This window comes from Equus quagga, chromosome 15 (genome assembly GCF_021613505.1).
Source record: "Equus quagga isolate Etosha38 chromosome 15, UCLA_HA_Equagga_1.0, whole genome shotgun sequence".
NCBI lineage: Eukaryota > Metazoa > Chordata > Mammalia > Perissodactyla > Equidae > Equus > Equus quagga.
Genome location: NC_060281.1, coordinates 66,100,992 through 66,119,954, shown reverse-complemented (window position 1 = coordinate 66,119,954; position 18,963 = coordinate 66,100,992). Strand labels below are relative to the sequence as shown.

Below are 18,963 nucleotides of genomic sequence, written 5' to 3'. Positions count from 1 at the left end.
ATCAACTCAACTAGACGGCCGGAGACGGGAAACAGGAATAACTCTCTGAGTGTGGGGCTCGAGGCTGTGTCCATATTCTGCCTAACACCATTACATATTCCAGCCATATACACACGCCACACTAAAGGACACACTGACCCATGAGAAATGATAAGACTCAGGGGCAAAAATAAATAAAGACGGGCAATCATAAATCACTTGGACATCGCACAGCCTCCTCGGGGGTAAGCTGAGAGATGGAGAGAGAACACCTTGGAAGGGTATGTTGGGAGAAGGCCTCCAGAAACAGAGATGACCTGACCACGTCATATCAAGTGCAAGTGTGCAAGGCACACACCCCGTCCCTAGAACCTACGAATCGAGGCCAGAACGTCACTTTGTGACACTCTCTTGACACCAATGCCCAGAAAGCTTCCTCCTTTGTTCCTTACTGTACACACCCCTTCCTCGGGGGAAAAAAGTCCAATATGTTACTTTTACAGTGTGCCTTGTATTCTGTCAGAAAAACACAAACAAGGAAATTGCATGACGCAGGAACCAATTTAACTAGTTTTATAAATGGAAATTATTGGCTTTGGGAACACGGACTTTCCAGGCAAAGCTCCACAAGTCATACAGAAGCCCTTCTTATTAGGAGTCACATAACTATCTCTGGTTATTCTGCAATAAAAGCAACTCCTGCCCTGACATTCATTGTGCTGACCTGTTTCAAAGGCCCACATGAACACATTTTCCCATGCATAACGCCCCCCTGAGTCTGGACAGTTGTCTGTGAGCAAAGGAGAAAGGAACAAACTCAGAGAAGGGGGTCCTGCCAATGGCTTTGCAGCACATAGTTTGCAGGATAATAAGCAAGTAATGGACCCTTTGCCTCTCATGGCTGGTCCATAGAATGAGGGCGCTGACCAGAGCATCAAGGCCTCGTCTAGTTCCAACAGTGCAGGGAGCTATGCTGCATCCCATTTCACTTCTGGACAAGAAGCCCATTTGACACATGTATCCGTCCTGAATTTATAGACAGCCCTGAGGGAAAACTCCTCAATTCAATGGCATGATCAAACTCAGGCCAGGCCAAGCCCCAGCTAAGGATTAGCGCTTGTATTGTGCTGAACCATTTGAAACTGCTGATACGTGAGCAGTTTTGACTGACCCGGGCAGCGATTTCACATGGTTCAACCTAATAAATAGGAATATTTCTTTTTCAAAAATCAAAATAACATAGATGTAACAAGAGACTTATTCCTTAACAGGATTATATTTTTAAAACTTTCTGGAAGTCACTCAGGATTTATATTTTCAATAAGCTTGTATTTCCACGTGTGTGTTTTAGTGAGAACAAAGAACGAGCACTGAGCTTTCTGCTAACGTGGTGGGTCGAAGCTTTCTGCGTCATCCCTTTCTCTGGGTGCCTGCTTCCGTCCCCCCTCAGGCTGCATCACAGAAGTCCGTTCTCTGGAATGCTGCCCTCGACAGCGTGATTCTGGGTTGTAATCCCCATCGATGTCCTTCTGTGTTGGCCATACTCCCCTATCACAGGATTTTATGCTCAGCTGTAATCCCCCTGATGCTCCAGTGGGTTAATATGCAAGTGAGCAGAGATGACATATGGGACTTTTCTCCATTTTTTCAGAGTCCTTAGGAGAGCACCTGGCCAATATTAGGTTCTCAATAAATATCTGATAAATGCATGAATGAATCAACAAATGAATTATGCTTTTAATATTACAAAGAGAAGATTATCTTCTTACATCAGGATTTCATATGCTGTCTTCTTTGCTGCCATCACTCTATAGTTAGAATCCTTGAGCCTTTTGTCCCATTAAAGAGAGCCCCATGTTATCTTAGTAAGAAGGGACTAAGGAAGACAGTAGCCTCTCTACGCAAGGAGCTCCCTGAAAGACCCCATCGATGACCCAGTGTTCCCCAATTCTTAAGTAAACCTTGGCGCTGTTCAGAATATTACCCTGAGCTGCCATCACACCAGCTTGCATTCATTCTAGAAACCACCAAAGCCAAATAATCAAGTTCTAGATAGTTAAACATTAATACTAGACACCGGGCTCTGTGAACTTTCCTGTAGAGCATGACCCCTACTACACGAGGACACCAAACTTCATTGTGCAACTAATTACGTATTCCAAGGGCAATGGCTTTGGGTCCTCTGACTCTATTCTGGAAAGCAATAAGGGGTCACTGTGAACGTCATCCGAAGGGAAGTAATGTCTAAGCTTTATTCCACAAATAGCTTATTTGTCTTTTTGCCTGGTATCTGACCTAAATGTTTATTGCTTAAAAATGCCCCAAGCTGACCTAAAGCTACTGTTACTTCCTTTTTATTTCTTTTGTTTTCTACAAAACTACAAAAATAATGCCAATTCTGTTCCACAATGCACAGAACGGACTGAGCAGAACAACTCATTACCCTCGAACCCCCACAGGGGTGGCTACTGCAACGTAAGAACACCAATTCCACATAAAAATGAGCATGGCGTCAAGCAACAGAAAAACTGGGCGTGGTGACTCTCAGTTAATAATCCATTAAGAAAAAAAGTTACATTTGATTTTGCTGTCAGGCTTTCAACATTCATTTGAGGGAAAGTGACATGTTTACATCCTTAGGCCACTCAGTGGCCTCAAAAAGATTTCATATCAATTTCAGTATTTTTGAAAAGATAATTTTGCCTAAATAATACTTTTAAGAAATATGAGGAAGATGGCAATTTGAGCACAGACCTTTAAGTTTTCCCGAGTGGTCCCACAAATAATAATATAAAAGACAACAAAATTGAGAATTAAGCCAAAGAAGTACTACATTTAAAAAAAACGCTTAAAAAATTGATTGTTAAAGACGGCAAATTAAGACCACGTATTTACATACTCCTCCACACAAAAATCCTCATGAAATGGCATACAACAAAAAAAAGAAAAAAGTGGTGTAATTTTGGAAAGCAAGTAGAATGAAATGATCAGTCTTGATGAACTTCTAAAGGACAGCAGACGGGATGAATTTGCCTCACATAGTGGTCATTTGGTAATTGTATACTCAGTTTTTCTATAGAATCTCTTATTTTTGTCTGCTTTATTTGTCAGTTTCCGAGAAGAGTGTTAGTGTTTCTCCAGATGGTTCTGGAATGGTTAGCATCTTCATTCCAAGGAGCTGACTCATATCTGTCTTCCACATGTTGGGTGGCACAGAAAGCATCACGACCATTATATTTTCTTGTGTGTTATGTCTCCTGTTGTCAATAAAAAAAACTCTCCTTTTGCCCTTTCTAATGCTTTTGCTTTGAATTGTATCTTTTTCTGAGATTAATACTGACTTTGTAAGCATTTTGGTAGCACAACTTTTTGCCTGCTTTTATTCTTGGTGATTCTGTGTCACTTTCCTTCAGTGTCAAATCTCAATAGATTTCGATTGTGAGCTTTGCTTTATGGCTGTGTTTGGATTTATTCCTGCTATCTTATTTTATGCTTTAAATTTCCCACAATTGTGTGGTGTTGGGTTTTTTTTTTTCATTTCTTCTCTTTGATGTGTGGTTTTTTTCTTTCTAGTGGTTGGAAAATATTACGGAAGGTCTTTATTGTCAAGAAAAAATGTGCAATCGATTTGACTAATGAATAAGCAGAAAAATATATAAATTTAAACAAAGCTGTAACCTTATTATCACGGAAAAATAATCTGGAATTTCTATTTAATAAGTCCAAAAGAAGGAATTTTAACTCCACTCCATTCCTCCCCCTTAAACTTCACTGAAAACAACAATAAAACATTACATAAAGGAGAGATAAATTTTCATCTCCAATAAAATAAGAATGCAGTCCAAACCTCAAAATCACAAAGAATCTCCAGCTTAACAGGAATGGGACGGCTTTCCTCAAGAGCGAGTGAAGGTCTCTTCGCTGCACAGACGGGTCTAATTTGCTGAGGGCCACAAACCCAAGGATGTCGCAGACACCCCACTACAGCTGGGTTTGATAGGGAAACCCTGCTGACAATTCCTGTTCCTGTGACCGTGCCTCTGGTCAGCGAGAGTATCCGAGATGAGGAGAGGGAAAGCAGTCATCAGCAAATGGCTTTGCAGAGAGCTGGGACACACAGGACATCTTCTCAGCTATGCTCAGTTCATGACAGATCCAGACTGAGAGACGTGCCTTAGGAACTTGGACTAGAGGGTGTTCAAGACCATTGTGGAAACTAATAAAAGAAACGTAACTAACCAGGAGTTGAGAAGGTCTGTAGAGGGAGCTCTCACACCCCATCACCATCATCAAGTACACCAAACAGGAACCATCTTCTACAGGAGGTAAAACTACTTCCCTACCGAAAGGAGATTTCTCTCCACACCTGGCTACAGCCCAGCCAATGAGAAACCCCACAGCTCCGCCAATGAGAAACCCCACAGCTCAGCCAATGAGAAATCCCACAGCTCAGCCAATGAGAAACCCCACAGCTCAGCCAATGAGAAACCCCACAGCTCAGCCAATGAGAAACACCACAGCTCAGCCAATGAGAAACACCACAGCTCAGCCAGTGAGAAACCCCACAGCTCAGCCAATGAGAAACCCCACAGCTCAGCCAATGAGAAACACCGCAGCTCAGCCAATGAGAAACCCCACAGCTCAGCCAATGAGAAACCCCACAGCTCAGCCAATGAGAAACACCACAGCTCAGTCAATGAGAAGCCATTGCCTCTCTGAACTGTTACTTTCCCCTCATGGAATTTCCTTTAGAACAGCCCCCCCCCCCCCCCCCCTTTCCTCTATAAAAGCAGGTCTCCTTTGTTCTCTGGATTTGCCTATGGTTTGCCATAGCGTGCACAGCCAGAGTTGTAATTCTTTTGGCTATTCGGAAATAAACTCATTTTGAGATAAAATAACATGCAAATTTGCTTTTGAACTTGACACCAAGGACCCAAAGTTCCTAACGTCTTCAGCTCACTCTCCTTGTTCTTTCCAGCTACTGGGTATGGATGGCTGCCCCATGCAGAGATTAATAATCAAAAGTCAAACCTCCCACCTTCCACCCAACACCTAACACATTCTCAGCTGCTGACCTGCACTTCATCCAGAAAACAGACGCCCCTGAGAGGAGCTCTCCCACCTTCTTTCCAGCAAATCTGCCAACGACTGAACTCTTGCTACCCTTCTTTGCTAATTATAATAAAGGGTCTCCATTCCCTTCAAAAACCAATCCTTAACGTCCTGCAGCTTTTCCCCCTCAAACTTCTGCCTCATCTGTTTCTCTCTCTTAACTGGGTAACTCCCCTCAGTTTAAAAATATGGTATACTCAAACAACAAAAACAAAGAAAACTCATGCTTGATTCCAAATCCTCTTCTATCTAGCATTTCATGCCTCTGCTCCCCTTTATATACATGTAAATGTATATGTACACTATTACAAATGTACACATAGACATGTTTATATTTATGCCAATGATGGTAGACAGCTCTTTGCACATGCACCCCCTCCCCACCGTTGTCTATGGTCACTGCAGTAGTCTAAATAATACCTCCCTCCAAAGATACTCACAACATTACCCCAGGAACCTGTGAACATGTTACCCTACATGGCAAAGGGGCTTTGCAGCTGTGATTCTGCTAAACTTTATGAGATGTGGACAGTATTCTGGATTAACCAGGTGGCCCCACTATAATCACAAGGGTCTTTATAAGAGGGTGGCAGGAGGTCAGAGAGGAGAGAAGATGATTCTTGCTGGCTTTCAAGGTGAAGGAAGGGGCCACGAGCCAAGGAATGTAGGCAGCATCCAGAAGCTGGAGAGGCAGGGAAACTGACTGTCCTGGGAAGCCCCAGAAGGAACGTTGTCCTGGGAACCAATTTCATACTTCTGACCTCATCGCATTTCTCTTTTAATAACTGGAAGTGTCATTTCTGTTGTTTTGTACAGTATTATTTTCTTCCTTTTGTAGATAAGGAAAGTGAGAGTCAAAGGGATCAAGAACTTGACCAAGGTCACACAACTAGCCAGTGCCCACGCTGGGACTTGGTGGGGGGCTAGCTCGATGGCGTGCTGCAGCTGGCAGGGGCAGACTCAAAAGCTGATTCTCTACGTCTTCCAGCTCCACGTGCCGTGACTTCGGGGGTGTAGATTCCAGTCACCCACGGTGGGAGAATTTACACTACAGAAACTGGCAAACCTACAAATCAGAGCCAGTTGTTAAACGCTGGCCCTGTTGACCTGCTCCCTGGGTTTTTATTCTCCGCACTCCACTCTGATCCTATCACTTTTTTTGTTATTATTGAAAAGATTTCTTTGGCTCTCCAATGGCTCAATGGAAAATTCATATTCTATAGCTAAGCATTCAAAACCTTGCCATATTTACAGCTATCCACCCTTTCCAGCCTCAGGATCTCGCTATTGCACTGCCCTTAACCTATGCTCCCATGTCTGCGCGATATTTTTTGACTCTGTTTTCTCCTCGGGTAGGTAGCAAATTCTGCTTTGTACTGCAGCTAAGTGAGTTTGTTTCCCCCGCCCAATTATTTATTTAATAATTACATTTGCTTTCTTCTAGACACTGTTTTATATGCTCGAGAATGATGACTGTACTTAATATTTCTAGCAATCCCATGAGTTAGGAGCTTTTTGTCATCCTTACATCGCAATGAAGACACTGAGATTCAGAGTGGTTAAGCGACTTGTCTAAAGTCACACAGGTAGTAGCTGGCAGAGGCAGGATTCAAACCTAACAGGGTGGGTCCTTTACCACTGAGCAATGTGACCCTCAAGGAGTGATTCGAAGCCCTATTTTGTTCATCTTTCCATGTTAATCATGTTTTCCCCAGAATGTGGGATGAGTATCCAGTGGGATCGTGCTTGATAATTCCAGTGGTACGCAGAAGCATGTATGTTTTAAACCGTAATTAGCTATGCATCTCTCTTGACGAATATGGGAAGCAGTATAATTCCCACATCAAGGCTCAGATTCATGATTATCATCGCTCAGGCTGACGCTGACGTAGGTACTTTGTGGTAACTGTCTCCATTGGCTGCATGAATTACAGGTGCAGGGCTGGAAGGACAGGCGGCTGCCGCAAAGCTGGGAGACGACATGTGGGATGTCCCAGGACCAAGCGCAGAGCTGGACACATTTGGGGGCTTATGACATACTCTTTAAGTGAAAAAATGTTAGCTCCCGGGAAGCATGCAGGTTGTTCTTTGGGATCTCTGTCAATAAAAGGATGCTTTTAGAGGACCCTGAAAAGAACAGCACCCCCGCCCCATCCATAGCACAGCACTTGGAGTAGGAGGCAGGTCCTGAGATGGAGATGAACATGTTGCCCTTACACACGTTGTTCGTACTTTGCTTCTAAAACATTGAATGTGACATGTCAGATATTTCAGAGGGGAATGAGTCCTCATTTCTCCAGCACATTTTCATACCTCGAATGATTCAGGAAACTGGTACTTTACCAGCAGCCTCGCAAAGGAGCATGACGACTACAGAACAGAGCCAGTGGCAGATGTAGCAGCCCTCCGCAGAGATGTCGGCGTGAGAAGCACTCCAGCTTAAGGAGGAATGTGTTATGAGAAATGTGTTTGGAGGCCATGAAGTTATCTTAAAAGCCAGATACCTTTCTGTCTTTATTCATCCATCATGTCATTCGTGGCATGAATATTTGTGCAGAAACTGTCCTAGGTGCTGGAGAGACAGGATCAAACAGGACGAGCATGTTCCCTATCCTCAGGAGGCTGACACCCTAGTGAGGGGACAGATTAAAACACAAGTAAAGAAATACACCCATGTAATGTAATTTCACACAGGACTAAGTGCCATGAAGGAAACTAAAGCAGGGTTAGGAGATTGAAAGTAGCCTGGCCAGTCAAGTCTTCAATGGAGACAGCGAGAGGCTGTGTGGAGAGCTGTATGTTCCCACATGTATGAATCATATTCAGTCCCGTCAGTCTTTACATCTCACTAGCTAAATGCAAAATCCTGGAAATTAGATGAAAATGCAGTCTCAAACAGGGATTCTCCACCCCAGCACTATGAGGATAATTCTTTGTTGCCAGAGGTTGTCCTGTGCATTGTTGAATATTTATCAGCATCCTTGACCTCAGCCCACTAGATGCCAGTAGCATGCCCCTGCCCACTTGTGACAATCATAAACATCTCCAGACATTGACAGATGTCCCCAGGGTAGAGCTGACGGATAAACACAGGGCACCCATTTAAATGTGAATTCCGGAATAACTAGGAATATTTTTTTCAGTGTTAAGTATGTCTCAAATGTGGCATGGGACATTCATTGTTTATCTGAAAATCAAATCTCACCAGACATTCTGTATCTGTATTTACTATGTCTGGCTACCCTAATCAGGATGCAAAGTCGCTCCTGTTCGACAACCACCGCTGCAGTTTTCCAATTCAGGAGACTGCATGCATGTGTGCCACATATGTATGTATGTATGTATGTATGTAGGCATGCCTGCCATCATGGGTAGCATGGTAAAAGGCCACATCAAGTGCTCTGACCATCCAGACTGGCAAAGGCACGATTGCAACTGACCTTCCAGACGAAGTGAGTGTGGAAGACCCACAATATCAGGGTCTGATATTATCAGATTCTGAAAAAAGACACAAAAGTCATGCCACGTTCGACATGATATACTTTTCCTTACAGAACTGACAAAGAGTTTTTAAAATCACAATGAACAGCGCTATCCACGGTTCAGTCACAGCTACACTGTCATCCAGGGCTCGTGTGGAAGCATAACGAGCGTCATATTTCCAGGAGATGACCTGACAATATCTAAGAGAAGTCTGGGATTCCCTTGCTCTCTGCCCCTTTCACTGCGTGCCTTGGAATCTATTCCTAGACATGAAAAGACAAAGACACGCTCACGAAAGTTTCTATTATATGAATGCTCAATGCAGCATCAGGCTTAAAGTTTAAAAAAGAACCACAAACTGAGTATCAAACAAAAAATATATATAACTACCCCACACCTATTATAATGTGTATCCCTTCTCCCTGGCATCTTGGCTCCTTAATATCTTGTCTGCCTCGATAGCTCTCTGATGCCTTAAAGCATATATTTTGTTGTATTATTCAGCTTTTCTACTCGGTAGGAAGTTTGGTCTCGTAGCCTCAAGCAAATATCACATAATTCATTATTGATAGGATAAAAATGAGGATGTTTAGTTTATACTACAAAAATGCATATCACACTTCCTCAAATCTAAGATCCCATTAATTTTAAAATAAACCATTATTTTATGTACCACGAAAAGATGAAACTAAGACACAAAACTTTTTATCACTTATAACTTTTATTTTATACTTATTAAAATTTTATTTAAAAGTATTTACACGTAGAAGTGATGGAAATATGAACAAGTATGACCAGAGATAGCAATGTGAACTAAATCATAACTGATTTCAGGACTCTAAGAATTTTAAGATGCCAAGGATCGTAAGATGCATTCTGATTTCAGAGATATTGTATATAAAAAGAACGTCTCGGTATCAATGAAATGCAGTATATCCACAGGGTGGGCAGACTGGAAGAAAGTACGCTAAATGTAAATAAGAGTCGTATCTACTAGTGGGATCTGGGGTGTTGATTTTCTCCTTAAGCTTTTTTCCCTAAATTATCCCATTATCTCTAAAGATCATTGATTATTTTTAATTAGAAGTATGTATTATGTGCAAAAATCTCTTGCTCATTCCACCTATCTAGGTGGATTTTGCAATGTCTTTTTGGTGATCACTTTTAAAACTTGCATTTGAGGCAGACTAGGCAAGGAGAGAGAGAGGGCTTGACAGCGCTCTTGCAGCCCACGTTCCTCCTTCACATTTTTCTTCGCTGGCTCCTCCTCATTGTCTCAACCTCAAAATGTCGGGACGCCCCGAGCCTGGTCCTCAGACTTCTTCACTGATGCCCTTGGTGATGTCATTTACCTTCTAGGCTTTAAATTCTCATCTCCGGACTGGATCTCTTCTTCGAACAACACCCACACATCCATCCTCCTTCTCAACTCCTTCTCTTGGAGATCTCATAGGCATCCACACTTCACATGCCCAAAATATAACTCCTTATTGGTCCCCAAAAAATGCTCTCCTCCTGCAGTCGTCCCCATCTCAGAAAATGCAACTTCATCCGTCCAGGATCATTGACAAAAAACCTGGACATGTCACTCCCTCTCTTCCTTTCATAGCCCATATCCAACCATAAGCATAAGCCCTTGGCTCTACCATAAAAATATATCTAGAATCTGAACTCTCCTCTCCATCTCCACGACCACTCTCTATCAGTCAGGGTCCCAAAGAAAACACTCAATCTTCCAAAAATGGTAGTTGGAGAGATTTTTAAATGGGGTTACATAAAGATGGGGGCAGAGCTAAAGATGCACGCTGAGCTGGCAACAGAGTTAAAGCAATGCATTCCTGGGTTTGAAAGGACACATGGAGGGAGCAGGTACTGGATGGCTGTGACAGGAGCAGAAGGAGAGGGCTTCTCAGCGGAGCTGTGGTCCTCAGTAGAGAAATACGGCCTCTGCCAACCCACGCCCTCTCCCCCGAACTTTGACCTCCTGCCATTGCCTTCTAATAGCCAAATCCAAGCAGAAGCCAGAGAGCAAGAGAGCCGGCCAACGCAGTTCATAACTGTCAGCATTTCAGGGTGCAGAATAGGGAGGAAGAGGGGCAAAGACTGAACCTGAAGGACAGAAAGTGAATATGCAGGACAACGACTGAACCAAACCACCACCACCTGTCACTTGGATTACCGCGACAGCCTTCTGTCAACCTGCTTCCACCTTTGCCCCTTACAGTATAGTATATATACCATATAGCATACTTCATATTATGATATATCATATAGCATTCGTGCATTATATATTGCCTAGTATATTGTATATTATATAGTATACAGTATATGGTATATGTGGAGAAATATAGCAGCCAGAAGAACTCTGTTAAAATACAATGCAGTCAACCTTTCCCCTGCAGAAAGTCTCCCGAAAGTTTACTCAGGGAAAGTTCTGAAGTCCTTATGAAATCCAAAAGACTCCACAGGATCTCGCCCAACACCTCTCTGCCCTCACCCACGGCCACCCTCCCCCTCCTCCTCCAACATGCTGACCATCTTCTGCCCCAGGGTCCTGGAACTTGTGGGATGGTCCTGGGATGGTCCTTCAGGAAGTCTTGCTCCCTTCCTTCTTGTTTCTCTCATCTCAAGTGTCACCTCCATAGGCCGCCTTCACTGTCCCCTGTATATAAAATAGCACACTCCCCCCCTTGGCTCTCCTCCTCTCCTTCATGGCTTCACTTTTGCCATCTCCTTGTCTCATGTCACCCTCTAACATAGTACACAACTGTCTTATTTTACGTGCAAGATATACATATACATATATATATATATATATCTCCTCCCCTTTCACACAGGAGATATTCAGTAAGCATTAATTGAATAAAGAAATCTTTCTCTATATATTGGCTTTATATCATTTGTTATATATTTATACATAAATTATATAATACATAACAAGTTTGACATATATATTCATATATATATATAACTGTTTATATGTTCATGGCCGAAACCATGACAGTTACTTGAAGGCAGGGACTTTGACAATTTGCCTTGTTCACTGTTGTGTCTCCATTATAATATGAATGCGTGTGTGTGAGTGTGAGAGTGAGTGTGTGTGTGTGCTACATAACGATGTTCTGGTCAACAACAAACCACATACGTGCCGGTGGTCCCGTAAGATCAGTACCACTCAGCCCAGCTGTGCAGTAGCCACCCCATCTGGGTCTGTGTAAGTGGACCCTGTGATGTTTGCACAACAACGAAATCGCCTAATGATGCAGTTCTCAGAACATTTCTCTGTTGTTAAGCGACGCATGGCTCTATGTATATGAATTAATATATTCATATATATCATGACTTTATATTTATAAAGTGAATGAAAATATGAAGATAATAGGTAAGTGTTGATATGATCCTTTCAATCAAAGTCACAGGACTGTGTTCAGAATGACACAAGTCCAGGACTTCGTTCACTTTTGAGCTTCAGAATTTCAGACCACCTTGCAGAGCATCTAAGACAGCCTTCCGCTCATCCTGAGAGGCCCTTTATTTCATGAGTACACTTAGCAGGGCCCAGTGGCAGGAACAAAAAGTTACTCTGCAAAATCTATCTTCATCTTTATTTATAACGATAGGACCTCAATTTTAATTAGGACCAGCTGCCTTGGATAAAACTATATTTTCAAGTCCCCTCTGCAGGTGGGAGTAGACATACGCCTAATGTTAAGCCCATTACTGCCCAGTAGAACTTTCAATGATCATGAAAATTTCTTTATCTGTGCTGTTCAGTGCAATGGCCAGGAGCCACTTGAGCAGTTGAAATACAGCTAGTGCTACTGAGAAACTGACTTGTTAAATTACATTTAATTTCAATTAATTGAAGCTGAAATTTAACTAGCCTCACGGGGTGAGCGGCTTGCACACAGGACAGCTCTAGTCAATGGGATGTAAGCAAAATGGTTTATGTAATTTGCAAGGAGCAACGACCCCTCCCCTCCCTTCCTTCCTGCTGGGTGGAGAGCAGGCACCAGGGCTGAAAACGCAGCAGACATCCGGACCTTGAGGGGGAGGCGCATGACGCAGAGAGAAGAGGGAAGGGGTCTGGGTCCCAGAGACCTTAGTGCCATTAGCTTGAATGTTTATGGGACACAGAATGAACTGCCATTTTGTTTCAGCCACTGTTGTTTTGCAGTTGCTGTTATTCACAGCTGAAGCTGATCCTAACTTCCAGAGAGTCATATTTTCCTGAACTCCATCTTCTAGCAAGAGACCTCCAGGTGTGGTCCTCACACTGCAGCAGCATCAACATCGCCTGGGAACATGACAGACATGCAAATTCTCAGGTCCCACCGCAGACCCACTGATTCAGCCACTGGGGTTGGGGCTCAGCGGTGTTTGCTTTCACAATCTCCCGAAGGATTCCAATATGTGCTAAAGATTGAGAACCACTATTCGAGCAAATTTCCATCAAAATGGTTCTCCTAAATGGAGTGACGTGTACACATGCATTCATGACGTCATGCGCACATGAAAATCTATTTGCAGAAGTATTCTTTCGTATTTGTTTAAATGTAGATACCCCTTATCCCAGAATTGTTTTTCCTTACTGAAAATTTGCAAGATTTACTTCAAATAATGTGTGTGCAAGAGCTCATGCTTTTAGGAAGAAGGAGGGAGGATAAATCCAATGCAATCTTTTAAAAATGTGACCAGCCAGGCAGGCCAGACAATCTGATAAGCAGGGCTGGCGCCAGTCTCACCCAGCCTGTTTCACCTGAGCTTCTGCATACAAATTCCACAGCTACAACTCCGAAGGTCTCAGCTGGTAACTATGGCTGAGGGAGGTGTGTGCCTTCCGGCAACAGTTTTGAGATTGCAAAGAATCAAACACAAAGAAACAAAGCTCTCTTCCTTTCATTGAGGGCAACACTTCTCACACTTTGCTCTGCCTCAGAATGACTTGGAGGAGGCCGCCTGACCCACAGAGCATCTGATTCAGTGCGTCTGGGGTGAGACTCAAAAATTTGTATTCTAGCAAGTGATGCTGATGCAGCTGGTCCAGGGACCACGCTTTAAGAATCATTTACTTACTGCATCCCTATGCCTGGAAATTCACCTCAAAACTGTTAAGAGAGAGATCGTGGATGGATAAAGGAGATCCTTTCAGAAGCCACGGAAGGTGATGTACAACGCTCTGTAAGACAAGGCTGTGGCCTTATCTCTGACTGTCACACTCTCCCCTGGCCCACTTCGCTCATGCACGCTGCCCTTCATGCTCTTTCTCAAAGGCACTAAACTGACTCCTGCCTCAGGGCCTTTGCACTGGCCCTTTCTTCTGCCTAAAAAGCTCTTCCCCAGGCCTTTTGTATGGCTACAGCTCTCTCCTCAGGCAGGTCTCAGCATAAAAGCCACCTTGAAGGGGTCTGACAGAGCCCTACCTGGTCACTCCCTCATGCCTTGTTTAGTTTCTTCCTTCGGTAAATTCTTCTCTACTTGTTTTCCTGATTAAATCTGCAGATCCCTCCTTTGATGGGTCCTTGGAGGCGGAGATCTGAAGTGACTAGCTTATGGCCACAGGTTCAGGGCCCAGAACAACACTAGAGCACTGCGGGATGTTAAGTAAATGTATGAATGGAAGAATCAATAAATGGATAAACGAAAGGAGAGCAGGCAAAGAGCTGGAAGCCAATCTGCATCTCAGGGTCGGCAGCTCCTTAACCCCAAACCTGCACTGGAGAAGGTCACAGCTGTTGAAGCCCCCTGAAAGCCGACTGAGATAAGGTCTAGTGAGGAAGATCAATTTGGATATAGATCAACATTTCATTTTTAATCTCCAACCTAACGATGCCTAAGCGCCCCTCCCCCCAGCAGCCCCGTGCCCCCACTCAGTATGCAGAGAAAGCGCTTCATTAAGTTGCTTTATATTAAAACTAGCAGAGTGTCACATCTCATAATTTTTTAAATTGTTTATATTAATGTTTAATTAGTCCAGGGATTAAACAGCTTTTTTAAAACCCCACAAATAATTTTTTTCTCCTTCTCCATTTTTCTGAGGGCAAAGTTGTTTGGGGTGATTTAATCAACACAGTGAATTTCCTGAAAGAGGAAAAAAGATAGAAACAAAAGAAGAAGAAGGAGAGAGAGGAACAAAGACAGGGGAGGGGGAGGGGAGGAAAAGGGAGAAGAAGATGAGCAGGGCTGGAGGGGAGGGGAGGGGGGAGAGGAAAGAGGAGATGGGGCCAGAAAAACAACACCCACAGAAATGTCAACCACCTGCCATCCTCCCCTCGCTGAGGTCCCTGGGAGGCCGAAGGCCGCTCTACAATGAGACAAAGCGCCAGCATTTTCACAGCAGTTCAGAGGAGACGTTGTCTAGTAGAGAGGAGGCAGGGGAACACTTTCCGTGGAAAACTGGGCACACTTGCCAGGTTTTCAGATTCTGATTCTACAGGAGCTATTTCACAGTGTTGCAGGTAACTGAGAGCAGCTCAAAATACTTCTGTCCATAGACATGCAAATCAATTCTCTCTGGTGAGGGACACCCTCCCCCACTCCCGGAAAAGTGCGTCTTGTGGTGACCTGCACGGGTTCAGGCAGACAAGCCTTTACCCCACTGAGACCTGTGCTTCTGTGCCTTCTCTGGATCGGCTCTGACATCTTCCCGCTGTCCTCATTCAGTTAATGAGTGACGTAAACTTTTTAACACGTGTGCATTTTATGCCCATATGACAGTCGCGATTTTGCCTGTTTGTGAAAACTGTCTTTTAATGGGGAAGACGCAAAGGTACTGGGTGGCATCTTCGGGGCCGGCCCGAGAGGATGTGGAATTGCCAGTGTCACAGAGCACCCCCACCAGCCCCGAGTGCACCCTCACTGAGGCCCAGCCACACTCAGGGACACGCAGGGAAGGCCCAGTGCACCATCAGGCAGAGGCAGAATCGTGAATCAAGGTAACTGAGAAGCCATCCACTACCAGCCCAAACAGAAGGGCAAACCTCCTCGGCAGACCCGGACTAAAGCATTTCCAGGAGGAACAGGATCATTATTTCTCACCTTCTCACGTCCCCGTCGCATCCTTAAGACTTTCCAGAATGGGAAACACACAAGCTACCCAGACAGACGAGACCCAGATGGGCGCCGGCTCCGGAAAGACTGCAGGAATCCCTTCTCTGCTCCAGGCAGCGTCAGCTTTGCAGTCGCTAGTGTGATCTGAACGCAATCTTAAAAGCACGAGACTTGGACGGACTGAAAACAAAGCCGCTGGAAAAGGCCCGTGTCCGTGTCACAGGGACACCGGAGGGTAAACAAGATGCTCACAGCAGACCTCCTGCCTCACTTACCTGGCAAGTTAGTTGGGTTCTGATTGCCCAGCTCATGGGGAAAGGCCTTCAGAATCAGGGGAGCGGGCAACCCTCCCTGAATGGTGAGTGAAATGAGAGCACGCACCTGTTTGGAAACCAGTGCTGAGCCACAAGGCACGTCTAACACAGCCCAGGAGTTAGACAGTCTAAATGAGTCCTGGAATAATTGACTCAACTTTTAAAAGTAGTTGGTAGGTAGAAAAATGCCCCCCCGGAAAGAGGCCCACGTCCCGACTCCAGCAGCTGAGACTCTGCGACCCGCCATGGCAGAGGGCCCTCTGCAGATGCGATCAAGGACCATGAGAGGGGTGGTCATCTCAGCGCCATCACAAGGGCGCTTACAAGTGGGAGAGGGAGGCAGGGGTGGAGGTCGGAGCCAGGGGAGATGAGAAGACCCGACCCATCGTCGCTGGCATTGAAGACAGATGCAGGGCCAGGAGCCAAGGGATGCAGATGGCTGTTAGAAGGTGCAAAAGGCAAGGAAACAGATTCTCCCCTCAAACGTCCAGAAAGGGATGCAGCCCTGACGACACTTTGAACTTAGCTGAGTGAGACCTGTGTCAGACGCCTGACCTACAGAACTGAAAGATCAGAAATCTGTGTTATTTCAAGCACCGTGTTTGTGGTGATTTGTTACAGAAGCAACAGAAAACTAATACAGCTGGCACTGTAAACTAACCGGGGCAGCAATCTGCAGGATCATAGCATTTACATTTTAGGGACGTTCAGCATCTGGAGGTAGGAATAGGGCAGGCAACTCTACTTACATGGAGTTCTGCCAGGCCTGCAACTAACATACAAGACATCTTTGTGTTAATTAGAAGTGTCCTCCCTTCCAGGCCAACACCGTCTCATGGTAGCCAGCATAGCTTGCTGAGTGGAACACAGACTGGCCTTCAGCCCCACTAGTCCTCTACCATAGGAGCACTTGTGCAGTACACAACCTGAACAACCATACACAACGGCCCTGAGGGGGGATCATGCCCACCTTTATTGTGGAAGGCCTTTTCCCTCTGTACAGATGAAGAAACTTAGTCTGCATTCTAGAGAAGAGGGTGCACTTGGTTTCTTACGTGGCATGAGGCCTGTCATTTGGCACTTCTTGATAGATTGCTTTGTAGCCCTCATCATATTTTACACACATATACTTTATGTTTCAGTTTAAAAGTCTGCACAGAAGTGGGACAGGAGCCACATTCCAGGTGTTCGTAAGTGTTGCTTGTTTGTCTGTTTTTGTGAAAAGCTGTCAGAAAATCCAAATCTAAGCAACTTAAGCAAACTAAAGAATTTCTCTCACTCCAAAATCTAAAGGAGCCAGAGCTATCCAAAGCTAGGATACCAATACACCAGCAGGACCATCCCTTGCCTCTGTTTCCTCTAAACCTATGGATTTATTGTCAGGGTGGCTCCCTCAGGCTAGTGGTCCCCAGCAGCTCCTGGCTTATCTTCCTCCAGGGTCAAACCCAGTAAAAACTGTAGCTTCTCTTCCTTAATAATTTGATGTCAGAGGCTCGATGATCATTGGTCCCAACTGGGTCATGTGCTCATCACTAAGCCAATCACAGTGGCCGGGGCAATGGAATATGCTGATTGGCCAGGCCTGGGCCCCACGCCCACCCTGGTGCTAAGGGTGGATCCATCTCCGCCCCTGCCCCTGGGGGAAGTGATGGAGCTAACACAATCCGGAATGTCTGATGCACCATTTTGCTGTGAATCTTTCATTCCTGGTTACAGTAAGTAAAACCATAACATGCCCGTTATCCTTATTTTCTTCTTTCTGATATTCACACTTTTCCATCTTGGTATCTTTGCAAATCAGTTTACTTATAAAGGTGTTTTACAGGAAAAGTGAGGAAGAGAAGAAGGGGGAGAGTCATATCTACTGTGTTTTTGCCAGGCGTCGGGCACTTCTTATTTATGACATTACTCGATGCCCCATCGTCCTGGGGTAAGTATTTGATGATCCCCACTTAGCAGGTGATAGAATGAGGGTGACAGGGTTTGAGATGCTTGGCCCGCTGAGATAGCAAGTGGCCAAGCCTGGATTTGAAGCGGACCTGTCTGATTCCGGAATGTGCACTCTGAACCTCCAGAATGCTGGCTTCACAATAAAATGGAAACTGATTTATCATAAAACTACTAACTAGGATATTAGAGAGAAGAAGTAATTTCCTTTCTCCACACCTCTGAGGATAATATGAGATAGAGGAAACGAAACACCCCCAACACACAAACTCTTAATTTACTTTCCTCTTGCTTTATGTTCTTTTAATAAAACAAGGAATAAATGGCCAGTAATTAACTCAATTTCTACCACCATTTTAAGGATAAAATAGAAAATTATAATCAAGCAGTAAAGCGGGCAGTTAAGACAACAGTTTCCTGGTCAGGCTGCCTGGGTTTATAACCCAGCACAGCCATTTGCAAGCTTTCCCTCTTGCTGCCTGTGTATCTTTGGGAAATCACTTAATCACTCGTATCCTGGGCTCGTCAGTACACCATTTGCCTAAAACAGTACCCACCATCACGTTAAACTTTTGATGAAATGTTATGCCTCTCAGTGACAAATTTATTTCACCCTGACAAAGGAAATATCTGGTTCTAAACGTATGCGAATCTTTTTAAAATAGGGCTTTTGTGACTGACTTGTTTGTTTGTCTGTTTGTTTGTGGACTGCCTTCTTCAAAGCTATTTAACGGCTGGAATTTACCATTCAAATTTTATAACCGGTGCTCTGGGTGCCTTATCCCACCAAAAAAAGAAGTTTCAAGGGGGCCATTACGAATTTATAATCAAGAATACAGCAACTGCTGTAATAGGAGTAAACTTTGGAGTCATCCTCCATGTGGAATGGATCCACATTAGATGTGCAATACACCGTTATTTGAAGACACAGTTTGAGTAAAAGTAGTGCATGAGTGAATGGTGTCTCCCCCCATCGTCAATTACAGGCTAATTACAACATTTCAATTAAAACTAAAAATTGCGAGGACTCAGCATTCGCCCTGGTAACCCACATGCATGAACTACACGCCCACCGCAG

General features: G+C 44.3%; 1 protein-coding gene across 1 annotated transcript in view; it reads right to left on the bottom strand.

Annotated features, from left to right (window-relative positions):
* TMEM132D (transmembrane protein 132D) overlaps positions 1 to 18,963 on the bottom strand; it is a 595,229-nt gene that overhangs the window by 446,185 nt on the left and 130,081 nt on the right. The window lies entirely within an intron of this gene.